Source organism: Chamaea fasciata, unplaced genomic scaffold (assembly GCF_029207755.1).
Source record: "Chamaea fasciata isolate MVZ Bird 193981 ecotype frontalis unplaced genomic scaffold, bChaFas1.0.hap1 SCAF_1, whole genome shotgun sequence".
NCBI classification, from domain to species: domain Eukaryota; kingdom Metazoa; phylum Chordata; class Aves; order Passeriformes; family Sylviidae; genus Chamaea; species Chamaea fasciata.
Window position 1 is genome coordinate 85,226,026 of NW_027094086.1, and position 10,255 is coordinate 85,236,280.

The following is a 10,255-nucleotide window of genomic DNA, read 5'->3' on the forward strand; positions in this document are numbered from 1 at the left end:
AACAGAGACAAATTTTGTTAACTGACTACTTGATTTTAGAAAAGCACAGAAGACAGATGCCTATGTGCAAGGCACATCAGCAGCACATTGGCCGGCTCCCTACTTTCTAACAAAAATGCACTAGCTCACTTCAAGCAATTAGGCCTTTGACTAACTGAACCCAAACTCCATTTTTGTTTTCTTTTTATTATACCAACTTCAGAGAGCTACTAAAACATGTATTTATTTTTTCCATGTGAGCAATAACAACTTCAAATGAGGAAAGCCAGGTTCAGTATTGACAATTATTTAAGTCCTAGAAAACAGTGGGATTAAGAAGCCTCTGGGGGAAAAAAACTTTGACCATTTGATTTATGATAAACTGTGAAAGTAACAAAGTTGTTTCTCTAGCGAAACTATTGCAAAAATCTTTTTTGACAATGTAACAGACATGTACGGCCATAAACATCAATGAAATGAGAAAACAGCCCAAGCCAAATGCATATACTTAGAAGAAACCTAGAGAAAGAGATGTACTCAAGCTTCTCTACCTAAATATTAGAAAAGCTACCAGAATATTTTGTAATGTCGACTCGTGGACAGGTGGCTGCAAGATATTATTATCTTCTTTATCAAAGAAAAAGAGATCTTTTCTGAATAACAAGAAAACATCAAATGCCTTCTCAAAATCTCTTTGGAAGAAAGGATGCACCTGCAGATAAGTATAATTTTGTAACTGATAAAATTGGTGCTTCAGTTAATATTCCTCTTAAAAACGCAGTCATGACTCAAAGGAAGCTGTTTCTTCATCTAGTCAACTTGCAGAATTCCAAGAAGTCTCACAGAATTTCTCTTGGCTCCTGAAAGAGCCTATTTCAGTGGCTGCATTTGTTATTGCCTGTATTAAACTATAGCAGAAAACCTTGGCTGAACCTTTTGATCAGCACACGCTTAATTTATTCCAAAGACTGGTACTATCACAAACCAAGTAGGAGGCAGCTATTTTTATTTTTGTTCAGGCTATCTAAAAGAAACTTTCTTACAAAAATATGGAAGTAAATCAGCAAATAAATAAATGTGCCAGATTACTAAATATTCTGCAATTAAGAAACAAAATAGCGTATTTTGCTATAATTCAGATCATACCTACTGTACATACTGCATTTAAGTTAGCTTGAATCCTTCTTTCAAGTTGCTTTTTTGTTGAAACACACAGGATTATCTTCAGGCTTCTTTCTTCTCTTCTTCTCTTTCATTTGTGTGTTTGCTGTTTCTTCATGATGGATTTATTTGTGATGTCCTCTCAGCTGATGTCTGGTTTTGAAAACTTGATCCCAAAATGAAGACAAAAGGGTGGTAGCAGTTCCATAACTTTCCATATGCTCCTTCAACTCTTCTCTGGATTGCCATTTAAGAAATAAGCTAAGTAAACTAATTCAAAAAGAAACCCAAAATACACCATACCAATACTTCATAATACCATCAGTGATGGAAAGACTTAAAAATCTGAGATATAAAACTTTCAGGTGATGAAAGACAAAGTTGTTGAGAAAAATAAACCTTGCTCCTCATTCTGTGCTATGTTTGTGAAACACACATAAAACAGAACTTCTCAATAAGTCATTTGTTTGAGTTGGTTTTTGTTTGTTCATTTGTTGTGTTGTTTGGGGTTTTTTGACCTGTAGGAAAATTAGATGCAAGTTAAAGATAAGCAATTTTCAGGAAAGAACTGCTCTGTTTTATTTTTGGGTATACTGCAAATACAATGAATAGGGAAGTGATTTACAGAAATGTTTAACTGCTATTCACACACATCTTGGAAGTACAGATTATCATTACTGGATGAACTCTTGCATTATAAAATTGCTAAAGTGTTGCTCAGCACAATGAAAGATAAAAACAAAATTAGGTAAACACAAATTATAATCATAAAAATGACAGCATTTGAAAAGTTACAACTGCATTTGACACACTCACTATGACAATAAATACACTTTTCTTTTTAAAAGTGACAATGCAGGAAGGAGAAACATGATTTTCAGGTTTCTCATTTGACCTGAATCCCTTTGTTTTACCAGATTACATTGTATTTATCATATAAAAGCTTTATCCTACAATGCACATTTCTAACATTCCTGTCTAAGTTTCCTCATGTAAGCTTCCAGTGATCCTAATACATGTAGCTAAAGAACAACCAACCTTTCTACACAATACACCTACAATACTGCAAGGAATTGACTTACTTTCATTGTTATGAATATCCAAAAATTGTTAGAATATCATAAAATGCTAATTATATTGTTAAGACTAATACAAAGATCAGTGAAATGTCAAACCAAGATACAACCTTAAGAAATACAGTGCTGCATGAACATTTGAATATATACCATACTTTGTAAAATTAGGAACCCCCCCCATTACATGATTGAGAAGCTACCCAGTGTTTGTTTCAGAGTAAATTAAATATTTTCAACCATGCAAGTATCATTTGGCTCAGAATAACTTAATTGGACTCAATTTTTTTGGTCCTGACAGAGTTTGTATACGACTGCTTTTGTACTAGCAACAAACCAGCAAAATACCAAAAACTGTCCTTTCACCAACCTCCCAAAAGATTACAAACAAGATATAAAAGCTGATGTTATTTTTTATATAAATAAATCAATCTCAAAACAGTTGTACCAACTCTGAATATAATTTGTAAAAAGCAGAACTTGATAATGTGAAACATTTCAGCAAGCAGCTGTTTACAGAAAAAAAATTAAAGACTTTTTTTCCTCACCCAGTGTTACCAAGCCTTATTTATTAAATTGCCCAATCTTTTAATGTGATGACACAGCACGCATCAGATTACAAATACTGCTGGATTCTGGAGTCTCTAGTGACTAAGAAAAAAGGGAGGATAAATTTCCAGTTTTGTGACCACATTCAGATTAAAAAATATTTATGAAAATCTTACTGTTTTTTTTCATTTGCTGTATTCAAGCATAGATAAACACCTACCTGACTCTCCAATTCAGTGTACACCAGCATGGTTCAGTCAAGACATCACCAGCACACGCAAGGATGTTGTGAGATGGAACTGAAGCCAGTAACTCTAAGGGGTCTGTATGTCACAGGACCTAAGCAAGAAATATGTGAACTTTTAAATAGCCACGTACTGTATGGCACATACATAGTGTATAGCAATGTAGAACCCAGTAACTCAGAACACACAGCAGTACATACTGCTAAAGAAGACAGCATTTCTGGTCATTTATTTTAGCAAATTAAGGTAAATTCCCAACATATTTCCCACAACCTAAAATAAAAGCTGTATTAAAAAATTCAAACAAAGCCTTAACTCATTAAGGTTGCTAAGACAAGAAATAAAAAATGGGTATTGCCAAAATTAAGGTTGAATTGCCAAAATCAAAGATGCCTTGGTAACTTGGTCTCATTGTTTTTTGTGTATCTACTCTGCTCTCTAAATAATAAAGCAAGCCTAATGAAGCACTACCTATTCTACACACTGAATTTCAAAAGGATCACTGGGAGCAGAAATTTGTATACAGGCAAATCAGGCAACTGAAGATTTTGCAACTGTACCCACCCACACAGACAAGTGCTTGGCTTTTTGACCTGTACTGAGAGTTCTCTTAAGCTTTCTTTTTGTTTGGGGTTTTTGTTTTGGTGGTTTTGGGGTTTTTTTCAACATTCAACAAGTTTTAGGTTTCATGTTTGGAATCAACCTACCTAAGAAGTTAAAACAATTATGACAGGTTTCACAGTGGGGTTATATATATACGGATATACATACACACCCCAAAACCCTCTGATGCTTGAACTAATTGTCATTTGAGTAATGGCAGCAATAGTAAATAGAAGTGATTGTGTCCCCTTTAATATTAATGCTGGTTCACATGTCTGAGACTAAATCTTTCTGTCGTCTTCACACCAAACTGTGGCCCAAGTTACTCTCATTTTCTGAGACTCCTCATTAGTTTACTATTTGCCCACTTTACCATGACCCATTGTCATGTTTCCTAACATGACAAATTCTGCTAAAGTTCATCTCCTCATCTCATTTTTATCTCTGGCAACAGCTCACAGGTTTTCCTGGTGTTCAGTATCCAACATCTTTTATATGCTGTCTACAAAAGAATTAAAAACCTTTAAGCCAGGTGCCAAAGGAAACTGGCAGGTTTTCCTAGCTCCTGTCTCTGCCTCCCTAAAACAGCCTGTCACAATTAGCTTCCTGCAGGAAGGTATTGTCATTGCTCACTGCATTTTTCAGAGATACTGAAAAGGCCAAATCTCAACAGATTTTTCCATCAGGAGTGTGGCCTTTCAGCTGTTCTAACAGAAGACACCACCTGACAAATGCTTATATATTTCCTTCAAGTCATGGACTACTAGGGCTTTTAAAATAAAAGGTATCCACAGTCTTGCAGGTTCCACTTGAAGACATTATGAACAAAAAGTTTTCCCCACACGCATTCCAGAAAATTGGCTGAATCATTTTGGTTGATTTGCACATCTGACATCATTAAATGTCCAAAACGAAATCAAAAAGTGACTAAACCCTTGGGTCAAAATAGATCTAAATTGAATATTGAACCTGGAAGGTCCTCATGAAGAGTATTACAACTCTTGTGTTACTCCAGTCACATTGACATAAAGTTAAAACCAGAAAAGCTTCAGACATGCAGCATCCTTCAGCTCTGACATTCTCAGCAGTATAGTATCCCTACCCCCAGTTTAGTAACACAACAAACAACAAAATTATAAGGTAATAAGAGTCTTCCTTGTATGAAGCAAGTATCTCTACCTCTTGCAGAAGGAAATAAAGCCCCACTGAGATGAAGCAACACTTGAAAAAGGAAGATAGACTTGCTACTACTAACTTAACAAGGCAGAATTTCCTTTTGAACTAACAGCTAGTTATCCAACCAAACAATTATCAATTGCCAAAATTAGCCCATCAGAAACTCAAATCAACGTAACAAGTATTCAAAACCCAAGCATCTCTTCATATCTTGCCATCCAGATTTTCTGCACTGAATGTTGCCTTCTTTTCTCCTCTACCTGCATAAAGAGCTTCTCAGCTGGATGCCCAATGCAGCTGCCACATCCCAGCCCACCAACTGCCTTGGAAAGATAAGGATCCTGGTTTAGTGCCTTCAAGCAAACTCATTTAAGTCCCCAATCCTTCCCCCCTGCCCTTCAAACCACCAGTTTAATCTACCTTAATGAGTTTTAAGGACTTCTTCCATCAATTAAAACAAATTTACTTGTACGTACACTTGTAGTAAGCAACTATTTATCACTGAAAGAGAAAAAAAAAAAAAAAACACTTGCAAAAAAATCTCAAATCTTGTATACAGTTAGAAACAGTCCCTGTGCTTGCACAGATGCTTGCAGACCATGATCCATTCCTTGGTTGTGCTGAAAGCCACGGTTTGTTACAATAGCTTAAAACCAGAGCAAATACATTAATTTAAAATAGAAGAAAGACATTTACTCGCATTAAAGTTATTAACATAAATGTTAAAACTTAACTCCTATGTAGTTTTAAAGTATTTTGTGGTTATTTAAGCAATAGGAGGCCAAATTTGGCTGAGATGCAGAGCATTTAAGAACAAAGAGCAATTTTTGATTATGAAGACATAATTTGACTCTGGGGACTCTGGCAGAAAATCCAGGGTTAGCTCAGCACTAAGAATGCTTAGAGCACTCACAATGTCAAAACAGAACAAAAACCAAAACAAACCAAACCATGATAACAAGGAGCTCTCAAAGATTTCAAACCACAATTAAAAATGAGTTAGCAAAATACACACTTGCAGTGGAGTTATTTTTTTGTGAATTATGGAGGATATGAAAAATATTGATGGAACAGATACTTTAGAATACCCAAGCTTCAAAGGCTTATTTTTAGAGGCAGACACAGTACATTTTATGCGTCCATTTTCTTCTAAGCACATCTGCTGACAGTCTAAACTTGGTCTGGAGAAAGTAAAGTTGTAGGTTTTGCACAGAGGATTTCTGTTTAAAGGGAAATGCAATCGAGATCACTAACCCTTTCCTGGAAATGTTGTAATATAAAATCATTCACCTTCGCAGCAATTTCTGAACTCTTTTTTTAACACTTAAGATTTAATTTGTACATTGTTTTCCACTAACCAGTTAGGCTTTCACACAGGTTGAAAGCTACAACAAGCATATGGTACCAAATAACCTTAGTAATTACAGTGAGAACTTGACACAAAATGAAACAGAAGCTTAGTGCTAAGAAGCTGTGTTTAAAACTATTACAAAAACCATTGCCATAGCCAGCAGGAATGCTCTCATTGTATCAGCTCCACAAGCACAATAAATCATCAGACAACAGCTCCTTGTAATTTTACAGTAAAGCTCCCTTAATGGAATGAAACATCTGAAAAACATTAGCAAGTTGAAGATTTCTTAATTTATTGTTTCTTCTGCACCTCAAAAATGCATAAAAATTAGCATGGTGTTAAATAAATATTTAGGAAGGTTTTCATTGCTCACATTTATTACAAAAATGTAAGCAATATTCATAAAAAATATAAAATATTTACAATTCCACAATACTACCAAGAGCTTAAAAATTTTAAAGTATTTAACCTATTAAATTTTTCACTAGGAAGCTAAAATTAAGTAAACTTTCTGTATGTTAACATAATAATGAATAGTAAGTAATAATCTTCAAAATTCATCACCCCCAGACATAATGGAAATTCTCAAAACAGCATCTCAGAAAACCCACTCCCAGGTTTTCTCACTACAGCTGTAAGGAAGATAGATTTTTGATCCCCACGCCTCCCACCCAAAAGGAATGAAATTATTCATTCAAGATACAATTTATAATTTGTTAACAAAAAGCAGCTCTCCTTTCACTTAAAAAACCAATAGTTTGTATAAGCACTCATAAATCTTTTTCACTGCTGTAATCATCTCTATTTTGAAATACTGTGAATTTCACTTCCTTCCAACCCCCTTAGAGGAAAAGTTTTATTGGACTGCAGCCTTGTTCTTCGCTTACAGTCACAATTAAGGGGAAACTGTAAGTCATGGTGAAGCAAATAAAAAACCTGTTTTGCTTTCAGTTCTAAACTTCACCATTTTCTCAATTACTTCTCTTCCAGAAATTCTGCTACAACCTTTTAAAAATTCTATCTCCTACCCTGTCAAGCACTAAAAGCCTCAGAACAAGCCCATGTATCCCAAAGACAACAAAGGCATCAAAAAACAGACAGCGTAACACATAATCCAATCTAACCTTTTCAATCAAAACCCTTCATAATCTAATCTAAACCCTACATCATGACACAGGTGCCTGGCTACAACCACAGGATGCCCTGTTATTCCACATTCCTTCAAGTTCCTAACCTTGTCTGTGGCTGCCACAAACTCCAGCGCACACCCGTGAGCCATCATCACCTTATTTCACAATCACCTGTTCTCCCCCTTGGCCATCCTGAGCAGGCAGAACCAAAGCAGGAGATCAACCCAGGAAGCAAGAAGTTGGTTTATATCCCAGCAGCAGCCAGGAAAACCTTGCTAAAACCAAGTAATCACTGCAACCACCTGCAATATTGAATGGTTAAACAGAAAAATGCCCAGACTACCTTTGTACACAATCATTCAAGATTTTTACCAAGAGACAAGAAGGTGAGCACTAAATACATGGTTTTATGGTGGGAAAAGTACTTGAAATTACTAACAGAAGCATTATTTAAGCAATGAGGAAAAAAGTATAGTTGGTACAAAAGTGACATTGGTAGTTAATGCAAAGGGGAACAGAACTAGAGTACTGGAACAATGTCCTTTTGTGATTTAAGAGACAGATTATGCTAGTCAAGGTCTTTCATTTATTAATGGAGATAATATTTAGCTATTAGAAATGTCACAAAATGCAGAGATAAAAGGCATTCATCTTGATAGAAGTATCTTCACAGTAATGTTAAGAGCCATTAAAAAGCTACTAATACTGAAATTGTTGGAATATGATGGTCGACTACTCATAGAAATATTCAAAATCTGAAATATGAAATGAGACAGGATTTTGCAGAATGAACATCATCAAAATGTGAACATTTACAACACAGTTTTAGAATTTTTACAGTTCTTACGTTTTCATTGCTCAAAGCAGCATGAAGATGTTTTACAGTTGCCTCTGATGATAGCACTTACAGTTCATACTGAAAGGCTCCAATAAATTTTGCATTGACCAAACAGTTATTTGCAGCGGTAAGTTTAAGCTGGGGAGGCAACTGGATGAGAGTGAAAAATAAAACGTGACTTACTGGTAAAATCACTGTGTGGGCATGTAACCATATCCTGATAATGCCAAGCAAGCTATATGAAGACTGCTAATCTGCTCAGTTTCAGATGATGTGCACTGAGATGAGGTTTCCTCTGATGGCTGTTTCTGTGCACTTTCCAGGCACTTGATAAAGTGATTTAAAAGCACTTTCACAGATGAAGCACTGGTAGGTTTCTTTTATCCACACGTGTGATTTTCAATCAAGATCAACTCAGTCATGTGACAATAAAGGCATTTAAAGCCATGATCCACATCATGATCCTTTAAATGGATTTTCTCAGCATCTCTGGGCTCTAGTGCTACATCCCACACATTCAGAAATGCTGCTTTCTCCCAGAACCCAGCTTTAAGGCACAAGCATCTTCCACAGTGATTGAGCCTTTAGATCCAGCTTTCAACTGATTTTCCTATGATGTTTACACCTTGATTGAGCCTTAGGGGCTTTTAATTTCCACAGCAAATGTCTGGGTTCTAACACTGGAAATGTGACAGACACTAAGAGGCACAAACTGGGCTTATCTGTCCTTTCTCTTGGAATATGGAGCTCCTCAAATTGAAAATAAGCTGCTACTTCTTCAAACAAGGTGTTAATTTCACAGGAGTGAGACACATGAGGATTATGCCCGGGGTCATGTCACAACAGCAAGGACTCTTATTTTAAGGCACCTCAAACACAGGCAACACAAGAGTAATTTTTTGCAAGATTTTGTTTTCATTCTTTTCATCTCCAATGCTATATAACTCATTTTTACCTTGGTCCATTTTAGGGCAGCCTGAAATTCAACACGCCACATCAGTTTCACACATCTGAGCCAGGTGTATCCTGATCTTACTCTTGATCCTGCTTGTGAAATGGCAGAGCTTGCACCTATGTGTCTCCACCAGAAATATTTCCACCTAACCAAGCAATTCGGGCTTCAAAATCCTCAAGCGGAGTTGCATACAGTTGGGATGTTGTGATGTCCTCAGGGTGATGTGCAGGTTCATTGACAGAACACACTGGTCTTCGTAGTTAAATTTGTTAATTTTTGGTAGTTGCAGATGGTTAGAACATGGTGCTGGTAACACCAAGGTGCTGGGTGCAATCCCTGTAGGGGACATTTACTTAAGAGCTCGACTCGAGGATCCTTCTGGACCCCTTCCATCTCAGAACAGTCTGTGAATCTGTGAAAAGATAATAAACAAAAGATTTTAAATCCACTTCATGATTTCAACTGTCTTATCCAAAGTCTCGGGGGCAACGACATCCAGATTCAGATTCCAGCCCGAGGGATGTCTGCAGATTTTATGACCATCTGAAAGAAGTGAGCAGGAGAAAAGCGATCCATAAATGACTACTCAAATCACCAGCTGAAATTAAGAATGAAATACAGGTTAGCAACGTTACGGCATTTCTGTGTTAAGTTTATAACAGCTGCTGTTAGGAGACAGGCAGCAGTCACCTTAAATCTAATATTCACTCTAAAAGGCGAGAACGCTGCTGAGACCCCGGCACCCTCCTTTCCAGGAGCCACCAGAGCGCACCCGGACCCGAACCCCACCGACCCTTCCCCTGCAGCCCGGCCGAGCCTGGAACGGCAAATTAACCGGAGCAACGCCTTTCAACAGGATCACGGAACTACAGAACGGCTTGGGTCGGAAAGGACCTCAAAAATCACCCAATGCCAACCCCCTGCCATAAGGAGTGATTCCCTTCCACTGGACCAGGCTGCTCAGAGCTCCGGCCAAACCAAACTTGAGCGCTCCCAAGGACGGGGCATCCACAGCTTCCCTGGGAAACGCGTTCCGGTGTCTCCGGGCCCTCACGGCGAAGAGCTCCCTCCCAATACCTCATCCAACCCCGCCGACTCCCGGCCGGCTCCATTCCCGCCGGCTCCGTTCCCGCCGCCGCCTCCCCCGGCCGCCCCAGTGACGGGGGGCGGAGCCTCCGTCGCGCTCCCGGCC

The 10,255-nt window shown here is 37.7% G+C and overlaps 1 long non-coding RNA gene across 2 annotated transcripts; it reads right to left on the minus strand.

Annotated features, from left to right (window-relative positions):
• Nucleotides 1–968: 968 nt before the first annotated feature.
• Nucleotides 969–10,222, minus strand: LOC136292164 (uncharacterized). Of its 2 annotated transcripts, XR_010721843.1 has the most exons (4): nucleotides 10,141–10,222; nucleotides 9,064–9,475; nucleotides 2,983–3,101; nucleotides 969–1,658 (listed from the first exon to the last, which is right to left on the minus strand). It is a non-coding gene; the product is annotated as an uncharacterized lncRNA (long non-coding RNA). The 2 variants fall into 2 exon arrangements; XR_010721842.1 differs by lacking the exons at nucleotides 9,064–9,475; nucleotides 10,141–10,222 and adding an exon at nucleotides 7,375–8,111.
• Nucleotides 10,223–10,255: the final 33 nt, after the last annotated feature.